Source organism: Hypanus sabinus, chromosome 20, assembly GCF_030144855.1.
Source record: "Hypanus sabinus isolate sHypSab1 chromosome 20, sHypSab1.hap1, whole genome shotgun sequence".
NCBI lineage: Eukaryota > Metazoa > Chordata > Chondrichthyes > Myliobatiformes > Dasyatidae > Hypanus > Hypanus sabinus.
The window spans coordinates 347,255-369,182 of record NC_082725.1 but is presented as its reverse complement, the minus strand read 5'-3'; the positions used below and the strand labels follow the sequence as shown (position 1 = coordinate 369,182).

Sequence of the window (21,928 nt, the reverse complement as noted above, 5' to 3'; positions counted from 1 at the left end):
CTGACAAATCCCCAGGTCCAGATGGTCTGCATCCTAGGGTACTCAGGGAGGTGGCCCTGGAAATTGTGGATGCATTGGTAATCATTTTCCAATGTTCCTTAAATCCAGGATCAGTTCCTGAGGATTGGAGAATGGCTAATGTTATCCCACTTTTTAAGAAAGGAGGGAGGGAGAAAACAGAGAACTATCAACCTGTCAGCCTAACATCAGTAGTGGGGAAGATGCTAGAGTCCATTATTAAAGATGAAATAGTGGCATATCTAGATAGCAGTGATAGGATTGGGCCATGCCAGCATGGATTTACCAAGGGTAAATCATGCTTGACTAATCTATTGGAGTTTTTCCAGGATGTAACCAGGAAGTTAGACAAGGGAGATCCAGTGAATGTAGTGTACCTCGATTTTCAGAAGGCATTTGATAAGGTCCCACATAGAAGATTGGTGGGTAAAATCAAAGCTCATGGCATTGTGGGGAAGACATTGACATGGATAGAAAAGTGGTTGGCAGATAGAAAGCAAAGGGTAGCGGTGAATGGGTGTTTCTCGGAATGGCAGGTGGTGACTAGTGGGGTGCCACAGGGCTCGGTATTGGGACCACAGCTGTTTTCGATTTATGTCAACGATTTAGATGAAGGCATTGAGAATAACATCAGCAAGTTTGCTGATGATACTAAGCTGGGTGGCAGTGTGACATGTGATGAGGATGTTAGGAGAATTCAGGGTGACTTGGATAGGCTGGGTGAGTGGGCAGATACTTGGCAGATGACGTTTAATGTGAATAAGTGTGAGGTTATCCACTTTGGGAGTAAGAACAGGAAGGCAGATTATTATCTGAATGGTGTAAAGTTAGGTAAGGGAGAAATACAGAGATCTAGGAGTCTATCAGTCACTGAAGGTGAATGAGCAAGTGCAGCAGGCAGTGAAGAAGGCTAATGGAATGTTGGCCTTTATTACAAAGGGAATTGAGTACAAGAGCAAGGAAATCCTCTTGCATTTGTACAGGGCCCTGGTGAGACCACACCTGGAATATTGTGTACAGTTTTGGTCTCCAGGGTTAAGGAAGGACATCCTGGCTGTAAAGGAAGTGCAGCATAGATTCAAAAGGTTAATTCCTAGGATGTCAGGACTGTCTTACACAGAGAGGTTAGAGAGACTGGGCTTGTACACGCTGGAATTAAGGAGATTGAGAGGGGATCTGATTGCAGTGTATAAGATTATTAAGGGATTGGACAAGATAGAGGCAGGAAATATGTTCCAGCTGCTGGGAGAGTCCAGTACCAGAGGGCATGGTTTGAGAATAAGGGGTAGGTCATTTAGGACAGAGTTAAAGAAAAACTTCTCCCAGAGAGTTGTGGGGGTCTAGAATGCACTGCCTCAGAAGGCAGTGGAGGCCAATTCTCTGGATGCTTTCAAGAAGGAGCTAGACAGGTATCTTATGGATAGGGGAATCAAGGGATATGGGGACAAGGCAGGAACCGGGTATTGATGGTAGATGATCAGCCATGATCTCAAAATGACGGTGCAGGCTTGAAGGGCCAAATGGTCTACTTCTGCACCTATTGTCTATTGTCTATAAAAGGCTTCCCCTTTATCCTTAAACTGTGACCCCTTGTTCTGGACTTCCCTAACATCTTCCTGCATCTAGCCAATCCAATCCCTTTGGAATTTTATACATTTCAATAAAACCCCCCCTCAATCTTCTAAATTCCAGTGAGTATAAGCCTAGTCAATCCAGTCTTTCTTCATATGAAAGTCCTGCCATCCCAGGAATCAATCTGGTGAACCTTCTTTGTACTCCCTCTATGGCAAGAATGTCTTTCCTCAGATTAGCGGACCAAAACTGCACGCAATACTCTAGGTGCGGTCTCACCAAAGCCTTGTACAACTGCAGTAGAACCTCCCTGCTCCTGTACTCAAATCCTTTTGCTATGAATGCCAACATACCATTTGCCTTTTTCATTGCCTGCTGTACCTGCATGCCCACCTTCAATGACTGGTGTACAATGACACCCAGGTCTCGTTGCACCTCCCCTTTTCCTAATCGGCCACCGTTCAGATAATAATCTGTTTTCCTGTTCTTGCAACCAAAGTGGATAACCTCACATTTATCCACATTAAATTGCATCTGCCATGAATTTGCCCACTCACCTAATCTATCCAAGTCACCCTTCATCCTCTTAGCATCCTCCTCACAGCTAACACCGCCGCCCAGCTTCATGTCATCCACAAACTTGGACGTGCTGCATTTAATTCCCTCATCTAAATCATTAATTTATGTTGTAAACAACTGGGGTCCCAACACTGAGCCTTGCAGTACCCCACTAGTCACTACCCGCCATTCTGAAAAGGTCCCGTTTACTCCCACTCTTTGCTTCCTGTCTGCCAACCAATTCTCTATCCACATCAATACCATACCCCCAATACCGTGTGCTTTAAGTTTGCACACTAATCTCCTGTGTGGGACCTTGTCAAAAGCCTTTTGAAAATCTAAATATACCACATCCACTGGCTCTCCCCATCCACTCTACTAGTTACATCTTCAAAAAATTCTATAATATTTGTCAGACATGATTTTCCTTTCAAAAATCCATGCTGACTTTGTCCGATGATTTCACCTCTTTCCAAATGTGCTGTTATCACATCTTTGATAACTGACTCTAGCATTTTCCCCACCACCGATGTCAGACTAACCAGTCTATAATTCCCCAGTTTCTCTCTCCCTCCTTTTTTAAAAAGTGGGGTTACATTAGCCACCCTCCAATCCTCAGGAACTAATCCCGAATCTAAGGAGTTTTGAAAAATTATCACTAATGCATCCACTATTTCTTGGGCTACTCCTTCAGGACTCTGGGATGCAGACCATCTGGCCCTGGGGATTTATCTGCCTTTAATCCCTTCAATTTACCTAACACCACTTCCCTACTAACATGTACTAACATATATGTACTAACATATACTTCATTAGGAGTTTGAAGAGATTTGGTATATCAACATATACACTCAAACACTTCCATAGATGTACCGCGGAGAGTATTCTGACAGGCTGCATCACTGTCTGGTATGGGGGGGGGGGGTACCACACAGAACCGAAAGAAGCTGCAGAGGGTTGTAAATTCAGTTGGCTCCATCTTGGGCACTAGCCTACAAAGTACCCAGAACATCTTCAAGAAGCGGTGTCTCAGAAAGGCAGTGTCCATTATTAAGGACCTCCCAGCACTGAGGGCATGCCCTTTTCTCATTGTTACTATTGGGTAGGATACATAAGTCTGAAGGTACACATTCAGCGATTCAGGAACAGCTTCTTCCCCTCTGCCATCCGATTCCTAAAAGGACATTGAACCCGTGAAAACTACTTCACTTTTGAAATACATATTATTTCTCTTTTTTGCACGATCTCAATCTATTCAATATAAGTATACTGTAATTGATTTAGTTATTTATTCCATTTGTTATTCTATTTAGTTATTTATTCTTCGTCTAGTCCTGACGAAGGGTCTCGGCCCGAAAAGTCGACAGCGCTTCTCCCTATAGATGCTGCCTGGCCCGCTGCGTTCCACCAGCATTTTGTGTGTGTTCTTTATTTATTAATTATTTTTCTTCTTTTTTTCTATATTATGTACTGCATTGAACTGATGCTGCTAAGTTATCAAATTTCACGACACATGCCGGTGATAATAAACCTTATTTTGATTTTGAAAATTTTCAGAAATATGTTTTTTAAGTTTCTTTTAAGGTTACGAAATCATAATTTTTCAGAGATAGTTTTGACCTTTATTATCAGTAAACTGATAATGTTGTACCGTCACGAACATCTTCCGCTGATCTCCCTCACCCCTATTACACCCCTATCTGTAATATCTCTCACTCCGGTCACATCCGTGATATCCCAACCCATTCACCAGCACAGCCTCTTGTCTTCGGATGATGGATGGACTGCTGGCACCGCCCATTTGACGTATCTCTCCTCCATTGGTTTCTCCCTCCAATGACGCGAGGCGATTGGATGTTTCCGGCTGCCAATGATCAGACGGAGCGCTGGGTGGGAGCGAGTGAGGGAAGATCGGCCCGAGGCGGCGGGATAGTGGCTGTGTACGGGCGGACTGAGGAGGGTGGAGGTGTCTCACAGCCTGGGCGGAGGTGAGTAGTCGTTGAACAAGTTGGATGGGTGGTGGTGGTGTCAGTGTCGGGATTGGGTTCGGGGTTTGAGGGAGCAGCGCTGAAGGTTGTGGAGGGGCAGGCGACAGACACTCTGATGCGATGGGGGCTGCCTCTTCCCCGAAGGAGTTGCCCGCTGTTGGCGGTTTCATGTTGCTGTTTCACCGAAGTTGTGAGTGATCGAGTGGTGTGGCTGCAGAGTTGTTGTCGGCCGGAGAGGCTGAGCTTCCTGGGCGACCCCATGCCGAGAAGAAAAGCAAGAGCTGTGTCAAGTTTTGAGGGGATCGAAACGCAGATGGCAGAGACCTTACTCGGTGGCCGTGAGTGCCTAGAACTGCCGAACTCGATCAATAGCTCAGGCAGCGTCCCTGAGCAAGGCACAAGTAGAGGAGGTACTTAATAAACAATGTGATGGGGTAGGCGCGGTAGGAAGTTAGATTATGACATAGGAGCAGAATTAGGCCATTCAGCCCATAGAATCTACTCCGCCATTCCATCATGCCTGATTCCGGATCCCATTCAACCCCATACACTTGCCTTCTGGCCATAAGCTTTGATGCCCTGATCGATCAAGAAACTGTTAGGGGTAGGTGGTTTGCGCAGGCGGAAACTGTCAAACGACGGAACAGGCTTGGGAGTCTATTGCTTTTGATTCTTGTGTCTGCGTGTCCTTTGCTGTAATGTAACCTCGCAATAAATGAAGTCACCCAATACAGTATCTGGCAGGATCGATAAAGCTAGAGGTGCAAGATATTGATTATATTGAAATTCAATTGTTGCTCATAAACTTTATAGTAGGAAGAGGAGTTATGCCTACTCAATGTCCATATCCTTCCATTTTCGTCACATCCATGTGCCTATCTAAACATCTGTTAAAAGTCCCTAATGTATCTGCCTGTACCATCACCTCAGCCAGTTCATTCCAGGTACCTACTACTCTTTGTGTAAAACAAAACTTGCCCCAAGGTCATCTCTCACCTAAAATGTCTCTGCAAAAGTAGTAAAAATACTGTTTTTGATTAAATATTGCAGATCTCGACAATGATTTGCCAATCTATCCTCACCATTCTTAACAGGGACAGAGTTCCTTTTGTCCTCATCTACCACCCCATGAGCCTCCTCATGAAACACATCACTCGTGGTAACTTCTATCATCTTCAATGGGTTTCTACCACCAAACATGTTTTTACTTCCCCCCCCCCCACCAAACTTTCTGCAGGGATCAGTCCCTCCATGATACCCTTGTCCATTTGTCCCGTCTCTCTAATCTCCCTCCTGGCACATATTCCTGCAAGTGACAAAAAATACTACACCTACCTATTCTCCTTCTCCCTCAGGGCCTCATACAACCCTTCCAGGTGAGGCAACACTTCACCCTTGAATCTGTTGGGGTCTTCTGTATTGAATGCTCCCAATGCAGCCTCCTCAACATTGATGAGAGCCAATGTAAATCTGGGGACAGTTTTATCAAGTGGAATTTCCTGGTGGCCAACCATTTTAATTCCAAATCACCATTCCTATTCATCCACAAACATGGCCTCTTCTGCCACAATGAGGCCACACTTGGCAGAGGAGCAGCAAATCAGATTCTGTCTGAGTAGTGTCCAACCTGCTGGCATGAACTTTGATTTCTTCAACTTCCGGTAATTTTTTCCCATCTCCCTTCACTCGTCTTCAATTCCCCAATGTGGTCCCCTTCTGCCTCTTCTCCTGGTCTGCTCTCCTCTCCAATCAGATTCTTTGACCTTTTCCATTTATCAATTCCCAGCTTCTTTCTTCATCATTTCTCTCCCACCCATCTGTCAGGCTTCACTGATCACCGCTAGCCTGTCCTTGTTCCTCACCACCTTATTCTGGTGTCTCCCCCCGCTTCCTTTCCAATTCTGATGAAGGGTCTACCTCAAAACATTGTCATTTCTGTCAATGCTGTGAGATCTACTGATTCTTCAGCAGGTTGTGTAAGATGCTGCTTAAGTATTTAACAACTAGAGTTCAGAATTTCCTCCTGGAATTATATAACCCTTCCAGAATGTGGCCACCCTTCTATTACAATTTTTGGTTTGTCCTAAATAAAGTGAAAGTGTTTAAACTGCTCATAATACATGTAAGTTTAAAAAAATGTAATGACTTAAATATAATTACTTTATTAAGTTGGGGGTGGAACTTGTTAAAATTCCAAAACAGTATTTCTTGCATTTATTTCAATTCCAAGTAAAGTTATTATCAAAAGTACATGTGCCACCATGTACAATGCTGAGATTCATTTTCTTGCGAGCATACACAGTAAATCTAAGAAACATAATAGAATCAATGGAAGACAGCACCCAACAGGACAGATAAACAACAAATGTGTAAAAGACAACAAACTGCAAAACGAAAAGAAAAATGAAATACTGATAATAAATAAATAAGCAATAAGTATCAAAAACATGAGTTAGGTTATGGGATCAGTTCAGTGAGGGAGCAAATGAAGTTTGTCTTTTATACATTGGTTGCTTATCAGTCTTTGTGTGTAGTTTTCCATTGATTAAGACCATAAGATATAGAAGCATAATTAGGCCATTTGGCCTATTGAGTCTGTTCCGCCATTTCATCATGGCTGATCCATTTTTCCTCAGCCCCAGTCTCCTGACCAATCAAGAATCTATCAATCTCTTCCTTAAATATACAGAAAGACTTGACCGCCACTGCTGCCCATGGCAACAAATTCCACAGATAAAAGAATTCCTGCTCATTTTTGTTCTAAAAGGACACTTTGGTGTTAGACTCTTCCACCATAGGAAACATCCTCTCCACATCTACTCTATCAATCACTTTCATCATTCTATAGATTTCAATTAAGTCACCCCTCATTCTTCTGAATTCCAATGAATACAGGCCCAAAGCCATCAATTGCTGTTCATATGACAAGCCATTCAATCCTGGAATCATTTTTATGAACCTCCTTTGAAACCTTTCCAGTTTCAGCACATCATTTCTAAGATAAGGCACCCAAAACTGCTCATCAGGTTCATCAGTAAGTTCACCAAGTAAGGCCTCATCAGTCCTTTATAAAGTGTCAACATTTCACTCTTGCTTTTCTATTCTAGTCCACTTGCAATAAATGCTAACACGCATTTGCTGTCCTCACCACAGATTCAACCTGCAAAGTAACCTTTGGGGAATCCTACACAGGGACTCCAAGTCTCTTTGAGCCTCAGAGCTCAGTATTTTCTCTCCATTTAGGAAATAGTCAACTCTTTTATTTCTTCTACCAAAGTGCATGAACATACACTTCCCGACACTGGATTCCTACTGCCAGTTCTTTGCCCATTCTTCAAATCTAAGTCCTTCTGCAGCCTCTCTACTTCCCCAAAGCTTCCTGCCTGTCCACCTGTCTTCGTATCATCTGCAAACTTTGCAACAAAACCATCAATTCCATCACCCAAGTGGTTGGCATATAATGTAAAAAGAATCGGTCCCAACAGAACCTTGTGGAACACCATTAGTCACTGGCAGCCAGTCAGAAAAGGCTCCCTTTATTCCCACAGTGCTTCCTGTCAGTCAGCCACTGCTTTGTCCATGCTAGAATCTTCCTGTAATAGCATGGGCTCGTAGCTTGTTGAGCAACCTCATGTGGCACCTTGTCAAAGGCCCTCTGAAAATCCAAGTACACAACATCCATTGAATCTCCTTTGTCTATCCTGCTTGTTATTTCTTCAAAGAATTCCAATAGATTTATCAGGCAAGATTTTCCCTTGAGGAAACCATGCTGACTATGCCCTATTTTATCATGTGCCTCCTAGTATCTCAAAACCACATCTTAACAATCAGCTCCAACATCTTCCCAACCACAGAGGTCAGACTAACTGGCCTATAACTTCCTTTCTTTTGCCTCTCCCCCTTCTTGAAGAGTGGAATGTCATTTGCAATATTCCAGTTTTCCAGAACCATTCCAGAATCTAGCGATTCTTGAAAGATCATTACTAATGCCTCAACGATTTCTTCAGCCACTTCTTTCAGAATCCTGGGGTGTACATTTTCTGGTCCAGGAGACTTATCTACCTTCAGACCTTTCAGTTTCTCAAGAAACTTCTCCCTGGTAATGGTAACATCACTTACTTTGTGACCCCTGACATCTAGAACTTCCACCACACTGCCGATGTCTTCCTTAGTGAAGACTGATGTAAAATATTTATTCAGTTTGTTAGCCATTTCCTTGTCCCCCATTACTACTTCTCCAGCATCGTTTTCCAGTGGTCTGATAGTCACACCCACCTCTCTTTTACACTTTATGTATCTAAAGAAACTTCTGGTATTCTCTTTAATATTATTGGTCAGCTTACTTTTGCAATCCATCTTTACTTTCTTAATGACTTTTTTCTTAGTTGTCTTCTGTTAGTTTTTAAAATCTTCCCAATCCTCTAACTTCCAACTAATTTTTTTCTCTGTTATGTGCCTTCTCTTTGGCTTTTATGCTGGCTTTAACTCTCTTGGTAACCACACTTGTGTCATCTTGCCTTGAGAATACTTCTTCCTCTTTGGGATGCATATATCTTGTGCCTTCCAAATTGCTTCCAAAAATTCCAGCCATTGCTGCTCTGCTGTCATCCCTGCCAGTGTTCTTTTCTAGTCAGTTCTGGAAAACTCCTCTGTCAAGCCACTGTGATTCATTCCCTTTACATCACTATAATACTGATACATCTGATTTAAGCTCTCCTCAAATTTCAATGTGAAATCGATTATTTTATGATCACTTGCCCTTAAGGGTTCTTTTAACTTAAGCTCTCTAAACCATTCTGGTTCATTGCACAATAACCAATCCAGAGTAGCTGATCCTCTATTGGGTTCAACCATGAGCTGCTCTTAAAAAGCCATCTCATAGGATTCTAGAAATTCTCCATGGAATCCAGCAGCAACCTGATTTTCCCAATCTATCTGCATATTGAAATCCCCCATGACTGTTGTAACATTGCCTTTTTGTCATGCATTTTCTATCTCCCATTGTATTTTTTTGACCATATCTTTACTACTGTTTTGGAGTCTGTATATAACTTCCATCAGGGACTTTTTACCCTTGCAGTTCCTTAGCTCTATCCACAATGATTCACCATCTTCTGACCCTAAGTCACTTCTTTCTAATGATTTGATTTCATTTTTTTACCAACAGAGCAATGCTACCTCCTCTGCTCTGATTCTATTGTATTTCTTTGTTCTACTGTGAATGCCTGCAAGAAAATACATCTCAGTGGAGTATTTGGGGACATGCGTACTTTGTTAATAAATTTACTTTGAACTTTGAATTCCTCAATACAATAGAATTTAAAAAAAACACACAAAGATAGTCAAACAACCAATGTGTAAAAGAGAACAAATATTGCAAATACAAAAAGAAAAACCAAGTAGAAATAGATAAGTAAGTAATAATATTAAGAATAGGTGTTGTAGAGTCCTTGAAAGTTTGTGGAATCATTTGGGACCTCATTGTTGGGGTGAATAAAGTTATCCACTCTGATTCAGGAGCCTGATGGTTGAGGGGTAATAACTGTTGTGGAACCTGGTGTGGTGTGGGACCTAAGGCTCTTATACCTCTTTCTTGAAGGTAACAGCAAGTAAAAAGTATGGCTTGGATGGTGGGGGCCCTTGATGATGGATGTTGCTTTCCTATGACAGTACTTCTTATAGATGTGCTTAATGGTGGGAAAGGCTGTGATGGACTGAGCTGCATCCATGATCTTTTGTAGGATTTTCTATTCAAGGACATTGGTGTTTTCAGACAGTGATTCAGCCAGTTAGGATACTCTCCACCATGCATTTGTAGAAGTTTGTCAACGTTTTAGATGGCATGCCAAATCTTTGTAAAATGTTTAAGAAGGTAGAGGTGCCACCATGCCTTCGTGTTTGATAGTATGTTCTTTTGCTTGTTTTCATTTGTAAGAAATTCACATCATTAGCTTTAGCTCACTAAAGTAAAAATAAGGTAGCAGCTAAATGAATTTTTGGATAAACATTTGGAGCAATAGTGTTGTTAGTTATTTAAAATTGACTTTGCTTGCTTTTTCTGGATTCCTTGTTTTCATGGATTTTGTTAGCCTTTCAATGCAAGGTGTCTAAATCCACTTTTCCAATAGTTGTTTATCTCACTAGCTGTGATTTTTCTTGAACTGAAATGTGATAGGTTTAACTTTGAATGTTATATGTTTAACTTTACAAACTAGATTGAATAAACTGTGCCTGATACATTGATATTTAATAGTATGAATTCAGGGTAATTAACATCAGAAATAGTTCTTACTTGATTCCTTAGTATTGACAGATGGCACAAGTGGACTGGAAGAAAGAGATACACTGAATTAAACAATATACTTTAGGAGTAGGAAATTACCTGTTCACTCATGGATTGAGTGATTAGTTATCTTCTTAATTGCTACCATTCTTGAAAGCAAGCATGAACAATTATTAACATTTTGGAGATACTCATTTTGAGTGCAACATTTCTTTTTAGTGACTCATTGAATGTTTGAAGCACTGAACATGCTACAGCTGATTTTCAAACCATAATGGGAAACATTTTATGTCATTACTGAATAAGGATACCCCTTCCTTAAAATAGTTTAATGATACAGCTTCTTGATTGCATTTCAAACTTTTCCACTTAAAAATAACGCAAGCGATAAATTTAGAATAAATTAGCTATGGTAGAACTCCAAAAATCTGGCATCCTCAGGATGTTTGGCGATGCTAGACTGGAAGACTTTCATGACTACTAGATATTTCTCAAATAATACCCTCAAGCACTTTTATTTAATTTTTTTATATGTTATACAGCAGTATGATGTTTTACAGTGATTCCAGAGCTTAAAAGGCCCATGAAAAATAATGTAGTGTGTTTAAGGGAATGCAAAATCAAGGCCCTGCTGTGTTTAAAAGGAACACAGAAACAGAGCTGAAATGAAAACAGGAGTGAAAGGAATCGGGATAGGATGGATGGTTTAAAAAAACAAAGATAGAGATTGCATGCAGTCAGACTGTCAGGAAGGACAGGCTAAATGCAGCCAGCAAATAAATACACAAATGGCAAAATATCAGTGCATTAGGGATGCAGAATCAAAAAGGGTAGTAAATACAGTACTCGAAGTGTTATATCTCAATGCACAGAGTATAAGAAATAAAGTGTATTTTCTTACTGTACTTTTACAGATTGTTGGGTATGATGCTGTGGCCATCACTGAATTGTGGCTGAAGGATGGTTGTAATTGGGAGCAGAATGTCCAAAGTTACCTATTGTATTGGATGGATTGGATGGTCGGCAGAGGGAGTGGTGTGGCTCTGCTGGTAAAGAATGGCATCAAATCATTAGGAAGATAAGACACCGGATTGGAAGATGTTGAATCCTTGAGGGTTGAGTTAAGAAACTGCAAGGGCAAAAGGATCCTGAAGGCAGTTATATACAGCCCTCCAAACAGTAGCTAGGAGATGTGGACTACAGATTACAATGAAAATAGAAAGACATGACAATAGGGTAATGTTATGATAGTCGTGGGATATTTTAACATGCAGATTGGGAAAATCAGGTTGGTAATGGATCTCAAGAGTGAATTTGTTGAATGCCTATAAGACAGCTTTTTAGAGCAGTTTGTCATTGAGTTTACTATGGGATCACTGTACTGGCTTGCTGTTATGCAATAAACTAGAAGCAATTACGGAATTAGGGAGCTTAAGGTGAAGGAACCTTTGGGAGACAGTGATCAGAATCAGGTTTCTCATCACTGGCACATGACATGAAATTTGTTAACTTAGCAGCAGCAGTAATACAATACATAATCTACCAGAGAGAGAAAAAATAATAAATAAAATGAAACATAATAAACAAGTAAATCAATTCTGTGTATTGAATAGATTTTAAAAAATGTGCAAAAAACAGAAATACTGTATATTTAAAATAAAGCAAACTAGTATCCACAGCTTCAATGTCCATTTAGGAATCGGATGGCAGAAAGGAAGAAGCTGTTCCTGAATCGCTGAGTGTGTGCCTTCAGGCTTCTGTATCTCCTACTTGATGGTAACAGTGAGGAAAAAGGCATGCCCTGGGTGCTGGGGGTCCTTAATAATGGACGCTGCCTTTCTGAGACACCGCTCCCTGAAGATGTCCTGGGTACTTTGTAGGCTCCCAAGGTGGAGCTGACTAGATTTACAACCTTCTGCAGCTTCTTTCGGTCCTGTGCAGTAGTCCTTCCATACCAGACAGTGATGCAGCCTGTCAGAATGCTCTCCACGGTACAATCAAAATGATTGCGTTCAACTTGAAATTTGATGAGAAGAAAGTAAGTCTGACTTAGCAGTACTTTAGTGGAGTATAGGAAATTACAGTGGCGTGAGAGAGGAGTTAGCCAAATTAAATTGGAAGGAGGTGTGGGCAGGGATGTCAGCAGAGCAGCAATGATGTGAGTTTCTGGGAAAAGTTAGTAAGATGTAGTATAAATATATTCCAAAAACAAAGAAATACGCAAATGGCAAAATAATACAACCATGGCTGACAAGGGAAGTCAAAACTAATGTGAAAGCAAATAAGAGGGCACACAACAAGCAAAATTTAGTGGGAAAATGGAGGATTGGGAAGCTTTTAATAACCCATAGAAAGCAATTTAAGAATCATTAGGAAGAAAAAGATGAAATATGAAAGCAAGCTAGAAAACATTATCAAAGTGGATAATAAAAGCTTTTTTAAGTATTTAAAAAATAAGAGAGATGAGAATGGATATAGCACTGCGAGAAAAAGGGGCCAGAGAAATAATGATGGTGGACAAAGAGGAGGTGGATGAACTAAATGAGTATTTTGCATCAGTCTTCACTGTGGAAGACACTAGAGGTGCACTAGATGTTGAAGGGTTGAGGGAAGAGAAATGAGTGCAGTTACCAAGACTTATGGGTACAGAAGTCACCCGGACCAGATGAACTGCACCCTAGGGTTCTGAAAGAGGTAGCGGTAGAGATTGTGGTGGCATTAGTAATTGTCTTTCAAAAACCATTGGTCTCTGGCCTGGTGCTAGAGGACTGGAAAATTGTAAATGTCACTTCACTCTTTAAGAAAGGAGGAAGGCAGCAGAAAGGAAATTATAAACCAATTAGCCCGACCTCAGTGGTTGGGAAGATGTTGGAATCAATTGTTAAGGATGAGGTTATTGAATACTTGGTGACATAGGACAAGGTAGGACAAATTCAGCATGGCTTCCTTAAAGGAAAAACTTGCCTGACGAGCCTGTCGGAATTCTTTGAGGAGATTACAAGTTGGTTAGATAAAGGGGATGTAGTGGATGTTGTATTCAGTTGGCCCTCCTTATCCGCGGATTCTGCATGCGCGAATTGGGAAAACCCGGAAGTTCTCTCTCCAGCACTCGTTGCTTGAGCATGTACAGACTATTTTTTCTTGTCATTATTCCCTAAACAATACAATATAACAACTATTTACATAGCATTTACATTGTGTTAGGTATTATAAGTAATCTAGAAATGACTTAAAAGTACAGGCAGTCCCCAGGTTATGAATGAGTTCCATTCCTGAGTCCGTCTTTAAGCCGGATTTGAAGTCGGAACAGGTACATCTGGTATTATTTAGCGTCAGTTAGTTAAACGTTTTTCTTAGTATATAGTACATATTTTACTTTTCTATGCATATAAAACACTTAAGAAACATATGTTTTTCAATAAGTTAACCACTGCATTGCTTAGTAATTATTGTAGCTTTCATCGGGGCAGGGCCTTTCACATTCACCATTAAAATTGTTCAGATCGTTGACCGACTGTAGCCTAACGCTTTTCCAATGACTGATGGCGTTTCACCTTTTTCTGATCGCTTTATTACTTCCACCTTATCATGAGGAACGTTTGATGGCTCTGGATCTGTACTTGCTGGAATTTAGAAGCACGAGGTGAGATCTTATTGAAACTTTTCAAATATTGAAATGCCTAGACAAAGTAGATGTGGAAAAGATGCTTCCCATGATGGGGGAATGTAGGACAAGACGTCACAGCTTCAGGATAGAGAGGCACCCATTTAAAACAGAGCTACAGAGAAATTTCTATAACTAGAGGGTGGTGAATTTATGGAATTTATTACTACAGGCAGCTGTGGAAGCCAGGTTGTTGGGTGTATTTAAGACAGAGCTTGACAGGTTCTTGATTTGAAATGGTGTCAAAGGTTATGGGGAGAAGGCAGAGGTGTGGGGCTGAGGAGGGGAAAAGAGGATCAGCCATGATTAAATGGCAGAGCAGACTTGATGGGCTAAATGGCATTTTCTTGTATGTTCCAATCTTAGAAACTAAAATGTTCTTCAGTTGCTTCATTAAGGTAAAGGAATGAATGAATTAGCAATTAACCTCTTAGCCTGAATTAGTCTCTTTAACCTGTAAACTGCTTTCCCTCCTAGCATGTATGCACAGTACAGAAACAGGCACTGGAGGGGGGCATTGTGCAAAGCAAAAGTAAGAAAGAATTGCTCTCCTTGCTTTCCAAACGCATCAGAATTATATCTAAAAATGATCAAAGCAATTTGGACTTTCAATGTCATCTCAATGGTTATTGAGCTTACCTGCCGTAACAACCAGTTCCTGGTTTGCGGAAAATGGGACTATATATCTTTCGGATCTACCTCTTTGAAATTAATAGGTACAGTCTTCCAGCACCAGGTTTAGAACATAGAATAGTACAGCACATTACAGGCCCTTTGGCCCACAATGTTGTGCCGACCCTCAAACCCTGCCTCCCATATAACCCCCCACCTTAAATTCTTCCATATACCTGTCCAGCAGTCTCTTAAACTTCACTAGTGTATCTGCCTCTACCACTGACTCAGGCAGTGCATTCCACGCACCAACCACTCTCTGTGTGAAAAACCTTCCTCTAATATCCCCCTTGAACTTCCCTCCCCTTACCTTAAAACCATGTCCTCTTGTACTGAGCAGTGGTGCCCTGGGGAAGAGGTGCTAGCAGTCCACTCTGTCTATTCCTTTTAATATCTTGTATACCTCTATCATGTTTCCTCTCATTCTCCTTCTCTCCAAAGAGTAAAGCCCTAGATCCCTTAATCTCTGATCATAATCCATTCTCTCTAAACCAGGCGGCATCCTGGTAAATCTCCTCTGTACCCTTTCCAATGCTTCCACATCCTTCCTATAGTGAGGTGACCAGAACTGGACACAGTACTCCAAGTGTGGCCTAACCAGAGTTTTATAGAGCTGCATCATTATATTGTGTCTCCTAAACTCTGTCCCTTGACTTATGAAAGCTAACACCCCATAAGCTTTCTTAACTACCCTATCTACCTGTGAAGCAACTTTCAGGGATCTGTGGACATGTACCCCCAAATCCCTCTGCTCCTCCATGCTACCAAGTAACCTGCCATTTACTTTATACTCTGCCTTGGAGTTTGTCCTTCCAAAGTGTACCACCTCACACTTTTCCAGGTTGAACTCCATCTGCCACTTCTCAGCCCACTTCTGCATCCTATCAATGTCTCACTGCAATCTCCGACAATCCTCTACACTATCTACGACACCACCAATCTTTGAGTAGTCTGCAAACTTGCCAACCCACTCTTCTACTCCCACATCCAGGTTAATAAAAATCACAAAGAGTAGAGGTCCCAGAACAGATCCTTGTGGGACACCACTAGTCACAACCCTCCAATCTGAATATACTCCCTCCACCACAACCCTCTGCCTTCTGCATGCAAGCCAATTCTGAATTCACCTGGCCAAACTTCCCTGGATCCCATGCATTCTGACTTTCTGAATAAACCTATGGTATGGAACCTTGTGAAATGCCTTACTAAAATCCATGTAGATCACATCCACTGCACTACCCACATCTATATGCCTGGTCACCACCTCAAAGAACTCTATCAGGCTTGTTAGACACAATCTGCTCTTCACAAAGCCATGCTGACTGTCCCTGATCAGACCATGATTTGCTAAATGCCCATAGATCCCATCTCTAAGAATCTTTTCCAACAGCTTTCCCACCACAGACGTAAGGCTCACTGGTCTGTAATCACCCGGACTATCCCTACTACCTTTTTTGAACAAGGAGAAAACATTCACCTCCCTCCAATCCTCCGGTACCATTCCCGTGGACAACGAGGACATAAAGATCCTAGCCAGAGTCTCAGTAATCTTTTCCCTCGCCTCGTGGAGCAGCCTGGGGAATATTCCATCAGGCCCTAGGGACTTATCCATCCTAATGTATTTTAACAACGCCAACACCTCCTCTCCCTTAATATTAACATGCTCCAGAACGTCAAACTCACTCATATTGTCCTCATCGTCATCAAGTTCCCTCTCATGGGTAAATACTGAAGAGGAGTATTCATTGAGGACCTCGCTCACTTCCACAGCCTTCAGGCACATCTTCCCACTTTTTTCTCTAATCTGTCCTACCTTCACTCCTGTCATCCTTTTGTTCTTCACATAATTGAAGAATGCCTTGGGGTTTTCTTTTACCCTACTCGCCAAGGCCTTCTCATGCCCCCTTCTTGCTCTTCTCAGCCCCTTCTTAAGCTGCTTTCTTGCTACCCTATATTCCTCAATAGACCCTTCTGATCCTTGCTTCCTAAACCTCATGTACGCTGCCTCCTTCCACCTGACTAGATTTTCCACCTCACTTGTCACCCATGGTTCCTTCACCCTACCATTCTTTATCTTCCTCACCGAGACAGATTTATCCCTAACATCCTGCAAGAGATCCTTAAACATCGACCACATGTCCATAGTACATTTCCCTGCAAAAACATCATCCCAATTCACACCCGCAAATTCTAGCCTTATAGCCTCATAATTTGCCCTTCCCCAATTAAAAATTTTCCTGTCCTCTCTGATTCTATCCTTTTCCATGATAACGCTAAAGGCCAGGGAGCAGCAATCACTGTCCCCCAGATGCTCACCCACTGACAGATCTGTGACTTGACCCGGTTCGTTACCTAATACTAGATCTAGTATGGCATTCTCCCTAGTCGGCCTGTCAACATACTGTGACAGGAATCTGTCCAGGACACCCTGAACAAACTCTGCCCCATCTAAACCATTGGAACTAATTGGGTGCCAATTAATATTAGGGAAGTTAAAGTCGCCCATGATAACAACCCCGTTATTTTGGCACCTTTCCAAAACCTGCCTCCCAATCTGCTCCCCAGTATCTCTGCTGCTACCAGGGGGCCTATAGAATACTCCCAATACAGTAACTGCTCCCTTCCTGTTCCTGAGTTCCACCCATACTGACTCAAAAGAGGATCCTGCTACATTTCCCACCCTTTCTGTAGCTGTAATAGTATCCCTGACCAGTAATGCCACCCCTTCTCCCCTTCCCCCCCCTCTATCCCTTTTAAAGCAATGAAATCCAGGAATATTGAGAATCCATTCCTCCCCTGGTGCTAGCCAAGACTCTGTAATGGCCACTACATCATAATTCCATGTATGTATCCAAGCTCTCAGTTCATCACCTTTGTTCCTGATGCTTCTTGCTTTGAAGTACACACACTTTATCCCTTCTACCTTACTACCTTTATACACTTTATTCTGCTGCTCTTTCCTCAAAGCCTCTCTATATGTTAGATCTGGCTTTACTCCATGCACTTCTTTCACTGCTCTATCACTCCGGATCCCATCCCCCTTGCAAATTAGTTTAAACACTCCCGAACCATGCTAGCAAACCTACCTGCAAGGATATTGCTCCTGCTCAAGTTCATGTGCAACCCATCCAATCTGTACAGGTCCCACCTTCCCCAGAAGAGATCCTAATGATCCGAAAGTCTAAAACCCTGCCCCCTGCACCAACTCCTCAGCCATCTCCTCCAATTCTTACCATCACTATCACACAGCACTGGCAGCAATCCTGAGAACGCCACCCTTGAGGTCCTGTTCTTCAGCCTAGTTCCCGAAACTTACACTTCAGGACCTCATCCCTTTTCCTGCCTATGTCGTTGGTACCAAGATGTATCACGACTTCTGGTTGCTTTCCCTCTTGTAGTGGGATGTCACGCACCCGGTCAGAGACATCCCGGACCCTGGCACCCAGGAGGCAACAAACCATGCGCGTGTCCTTGTCACGTCCACAAAATCTCCTGTCTGCTCCCCTGACTATAGAGTCTCCAAAGATGACAGCTCTCCTCTTCTCTGTCCCATCCTTCTGCACCACAGGGTCAGACAGTGCCAGAGGCCCTGCCACCGTGGCTCACACTTGGTCAGTCGTCCTCGCCAACAGTATCCAGGATGGTAAACTTATTATTCAGGGAAATGGCTACAGGAGTGCTCTGCATTACCTGTCTACTCCCCTTTGCTTCCCCCACCTCGGACTGTCACCCAACGACCTGCTTCTGGCAGCCTAGGTGTGACTACCTCTCTGTAGCTTTCATCTATGACTGCCTCATTCTCCCTTATGAGTTTAGCTGGTGGTTTTCCTGCAATATAAGTGCTGAGGAATCATCACATTTTAGTTATGCAGTCAGGGAATTTTTGGCTGGCAAGTTTGGAACTTTTAGATTTGCACAGGAAATTTGATGGAACTTAACAGCAAAATGTGCTGATGTTTACACGAAGTTCAAAAGTAAGAAATTTTAACATCATTTCTGATTTGTGGTAATTTTGATTGTATCTAGGTTTGTTACTTGTGAAGATAACATTTTGGATACTGAAAAGCAAACACGAGGAAACCTGCAGATGCTGGAAATTCAAGCAACACACACAAAATGCTGGTGGAACACAGCAGGCCCAGGCAGCATCTATAGGAAGAAGCACTGTCGACGTTTCGGGCCAAGACCCTTCGTCAGGACCCTGATGCTGCCTGGCCTGCTGCGTTCCACTAGCATTTTGTGGACATTTTGGATACTATTGGCTGCTAAAATTGCATCTTTACATGGTCATAACAGAAGGACAAATAATTTCATTTACATTATCTTTCTTAATTTAATGCTGAAAATATACAGTTTAATGCATTTTAATCAAATATATACAGGCAAGTCACCGGGTTACGTACGAGTTCCATTCCTGAGTTCGTCTTTAAGTTCGATTTGTACATAAGTCGGAACAAGTACATCCAGTATTATTTAGCGTCAGTTAGTCAAATGTTTGTCTTAGTATATAGTATAGATTTTACCTTTCTATGCACATAAAACACTTAAGAAATGTTTGTATTCCAATAATTAACCACTGCATTGCTTAGTAATAATTGTAGCTTTCATCGGGGCAGGGCCTTTCACATTCACCATTAAAATTGTTCAGATCGTTGACCGACTGTAGCCTAACGCTTTTCCAATGACCAATGGCGTTTCACCTCTTTCCAAATGCTTTATTATTTCCAATTTATTTTCAATCATGATCGCTTCCCGTCAATGGAACAGAAACACTGCAGGTGGCGGGTCTTGAGGTTTGCTTGGTCCTAAGGACCACTGCACTGAGACAGGCTAAATGGGATAAGTGGGGGCTGTGCTAGGTTTGGGTATTTGATCCTCTACAATATTCCGCGTGGGAATTTAAACTAGAGGTAGCAGTGTTTTTTTTTATGAGGTCAAGTTGTGAGCTTGACATCAACCCGGCATGGATGGTACAGAAGTCACTGGATTGACATCAACCCAGCACAGGAGCGGTCTGTCACTGCATCGAACTCGGGAACCTCCATTCTTGAGCCCAGTGCTGATCTCACTGCTCCACCAGCCAACCGGAACAGGGGAGTGGGGTCAGAGTGAATCTTACTAAGAAAAATTTAAGCCAAATACAAAGTTAAACACTCAACACAGTGTCAAAGGCAATGACAAAATGGCGTCGTGATCTGACTTAAAATGGCGGACAGTGTTCTCCTTCCTTGGTTCGTAAGTACAAGTTGTCCGTAGGTCGGACATTCGTAACGCGAGGACTACCTGTATAGAACTACGGCTATTCGAAAAGGAGTATAGTTATTTTAAATGAACATAGCCAAGAAAGAAGAATGAACAAGAGCAGATTTCTACTTTATATTTTTTGTTCTGATTTTAAATATTTGTACACCCACTTATTCTGTTGCAGTTCCTTTTTGACTTGCTAAATCTTTAAATTTTTACTCAGTGTAATGTTAATACAAATGTTAATGCAGGAAGTTTAAAAAGGAAATTGCATTAATAATTGATGCATGGCAAGATTGCATGTAAAAACATTCCCTGATATTTCAGGTCCCCTTTTGTGCAAGATAAAAATTGAAAGCATAATCTGACAGAAGTTTTTCTAGCCATTGTGAAATTGTGTGATACATGTTTTGATTTCAATCTCCTCCAATTAAGAATGTATTTGAAATGATGTGATGGATCTGTAAGTACTTCAAAACCCATCCCTACAATTAATAACACTAAAGGTAAATAAACTGTTTGCTCATTAACTGGATCAACACATTTAAAATTCTGGAGGAACTCAGCAGGTCAGGTAACATCTCTTGTGTGTTAACTCACTGTTTTCCTGAGATCAAATTGCATTATTAAATCTAGAACTCTAACAGTAATGGAAATCATTAACGAAGCCCACCCAAAATACGTGGCACACAGTTAAACTGTGGACTTTACACTTCATATTAGAAAGCCCTATTCCAATCTGATTGTTGGTTGTATTACTTCAAATGAAAACTGAAGCCACTATTGCTATATGCTTGTCTGGCTACAAAAAGGGCGAAGAGCTACAAAAATACTATGGGTGGTTTGCTGATGGGATAGACCTCCAGTACGTTAAGTGCTTAATGTCCAGCATTGTGCATTAGGCACAAATAGCACATATAGATACCAAGTAAACATAGTCAATCAAAAAAAAAACCCAAGTCTCTGATAAAGATGTCTTGTAAATAGATGGTGCATGGGTGTTATTGACAAGATCAAGCAGTTCTCAGCAGTCCAGTCCATGCACTCAATCCATTAAGTGAATACTGGAGGGCAGCATTGCCAGAAACGGCCAGCCCCTAATCCAGCATGGAAGAAGCACTACACTGCCTCCAGCATTTCCTCTTCTGTACTGCCTCATCAGGCATGTTTGTGGCTTGAGGCCTAGTTCTTGCTAAAACCGAGACCAAGTAGCTCCCCTGCTGTCTGCTTCAACAATAAACAAGGGAAATGGACTTGCTGTGTTTTACATTATCAATGTCCGATAAGGTCTTGCAATCGCAAGAGAAATGTCCAAGACAATCAATCGCTGTTGGACTGCCCACCACTTACGAGCACTGATTCCAATGCCTTCAATGTCTTCCCATAGCAGGCACTAATACAGTCCATACTAAATCCAGCTCCTCCACCAACGAGCAGCTTGCTGATGGGATTGACCTGCAGTACTTCACGTGCTTCATGCCCAGCATTGTTTTGTGATTGTAAAAGACGTTTAAAAAAGATAGACACCTTTTGTTAGCCCCTGAGAGCGAATTGTGCCTGAATGTGCTGCCATCTTTGTTAATCAAATATGCAATAACTGATCTTTAACATTTTGAAATTCGGCTAAATATAACTTTGAGGTTATGGTTGAAATCAGATTTTCTCGCTTGTATTAAAATGAGCTTCAGTAGAAGTAATGGTCTGCTGTTTGCTGGTTTTGCATTTGCCAGCATTTAACTATTTTTGTCACAGACAATCAAACAAGTTTCAAAAATACTGAATGATAAATGGTAAGTTTCTGTGAATATGCTTTTCATTGGACTCTCAGTAGAGTCAGGTAGCTTCTTTCAGTTTCCACAGTAGTTTACCTCGTGGCAGGTTAAGTGGAGGGAGAGGTGGGTAGGGAAGAAAATTTGGTTCCCTTCCCAT

At 41.8% G+C, this 21,928-nt stretch overlaps 1 protein-coding gene across 3 annotated transcripts in view; it reads left to right on the top strand.

The window, feature by feature from the left end:
- The first annotated feature begins 4,033 nt into the window (after positions 1–4,033).
- Positions 4,034–21,928, top strand: part of hycc1 (hyccin PI4KA lipid kinase complex subunit 1) — a 151,167-nt gene continuing 133,272 nt past the window's right edge. For all 3 annotated transcript variants that reach the window (XM_059944922.1, XM_059944925.1, XM_059944923.1), the window contains exon 1: positions 4,034–4,136. The gene's annotated coding sequence lies outside the window, so the exon portion shown is untranslated. The remainder of the gene's footprint in view (positions 4,137–21,928) is intronic.